Raw genomic sequence first — 2,200 nt, 5'->3', positions numbered from 1 at the left:
AGATACAGAATAAAGCTCCCTCTACACTGTCCCATCAAACACTCCCAGGGCAGGTACAGGGGGTTAGATACAGAGTAAAGCTCCCTCTACACTGTCCCATCAAACACTCCCAGGGCAGGTACAGGGGGTTAGATACAGAGTAAAGCTCCCTCTACACTGTCCCATCAAACACTCCCAGGGCAGGTACAGCACGGGGTTAGATACAGAGTAAAGCTCCCTCTACACAGTCCCATCAAACACTCCCAGGGCAGGTACAGGGGGTTAGATACAGAGTAAAGCTCCCGCTACACTGTCCCATCAAACACTCCCAGGGCAAGGTACAGGGGGTTAGATACAGAGTAAAGCTCCCTCTACACTGTCCCCACCAAACACTCCCGGGGCAGGTACAGGGGGTTAGATACAGAGTAAAGCTCCCTCTACACTGTCCCATCAAACACTCCCAGGGCAGGTACAGGGGGTTAGATACAGAGTAAAGTCCCTCTACACTGTCCCATCAAACACTCCCAGGGCAGGTACAGCACGGGGTTAGATACAGAGTAAAGCTCCCTCTACACTGTCCCATCAAACACTCCCAGGGCAGGTACAGGGGGTTAGATACAGAGTAAAGCTCCCTCTACACTGTCCCATCAAACACTCCCAGGGCAGGTACAGGGGGTTAGATACAGAGTAAAGCTCCCTCTGCACTGTCCCATCAAACACTCCCAGGGCAGGTACAGGGGGTTAGAGACAGAGTAAAGCTCCCTCTACACTGTCCCATCAAACACTCCCAGGGCAGGTACAGGGGGTTAGATACAGAATAAAGCTCCCTCTACACTGTCCCATCAAACACTCCCATGGCAGGTACAGGGGGTTAGATACAGAGTAAAGCTCCCTCTACACTGTCCCATCAAACACTCCCAGGGCAGGTACAGGGGGTTAGATACAGAGTAAAGCTCCCTCTAAACTGTCTCATCAAACACTCCCAGGGCAGGTACAGCACGGGGTTAGATACAGAGTAAAGCTCCCTCTACACTGTCCCATCAAACACTCCCGGGGCAGGTACAGGGGGTTAGATACAGAGTAAAGCTCCCTCTACACTGTCCCATCAAACACTCCCAGGGCAGGTACAGGCGGTTAGATACAGAGTAAAGCTTCCTCTACACTGTCCCATCAAACACTCCCGGGGCAGGTACAGGGGGTTAGATACAGAGTAAAGCTCCCTCTACACTGTCCCATCAAACACTCCCAGGGCAGGTACAGAGGGTTAGATACAGAGTAAAGCTCCCTCTACACTGTCCCATCAAACACTCCCAGGGCAGTTACAGGGGGTTAGATACAGAGTAAAGCTCCCTCTACACTGTCCCCATCAAACACTCCCAGGGCAGGTACAGGGGGTTAGATACAGAGTAAAGCTCCCTCTACACTGTCCCATCAAACACTCCCAGGGCAGGTACAGGGGGTTAGATACAGAATAAAGCTCCCTCTACACTGTCCCATCAAACACTCCCAGGGCAGGTACAGGGGGTTAGATACAGAGTAAAGCTCCCTCTACACTGTCCCATCAAACACTCCCAGGGCAGGTACAGGGGGTTAGATACAGAGTAAAGCTCCCTCTACACTGTCCCATCAAACACTCCCAGGGCAGGTACAGCACGGGGTTAGATACAGAGTAAAGCTCCCTCTACACAGTCCCATCAAACACTCCCAGGGCAGGTACAGGGGGTTAGATACAGAGTAAAGCTCCCGCTACACTGTCCCATCAAACACTCCCAGGGCAAGGTACAGGGGGTTAGATACAGAGTAAAGCTCCCTCTACACTGTCCCCACCAAACACTCCCGGGGCAGGTACAGGGGGTTAGATACAGAGTAAAGCTCCCTCTACACTGTCCCATCAAACACTCCCAGGGCAGGTACAGGGGGTTAGATACAGAGTAAAGTCCCTCTACACTGTCCCATCAAACACTCCCAGGGCAGGTACAGCACGGGGTTAGATACAGAGTAAAGCTCCCTCTACACTGTCCCATCAAACACTCCCAGGGCAGGTACAGGGGGTTAGATACAGAGTAAAGCTCCCTCTACACTGTCCCATCAAACACTCCCAGGGCAGGTACAGGGGGTTAGATACAGAGTAAAGCTCCCTCTGCACTGTCCCATCAAACACTCCCAGGGCAGGTACAGGGGGTTAGAGACAGAGTAAAGCTCCCTCTACACTGTCCCATCA

Source organism: Pristiophorus japonicus, chromosome 26 (assembly GCF_044704955.1).
Source record: "Pristiophorus japonicus isolate sPriJap1 chromosome 26, sPriJap1.hap1, whole genome shotgun sequence".
Lineage (NCBI taxonomy): Eukaryota > Metazoa > Chordata > Chondrichthyes > Pristiophoridae > Pristiophorus > Pristiophorus japonicus.
The sequence above is the reverse complement of the archived record's forward strand: the minus strand, read 5'-3'. Positions refer to the sequence as shown.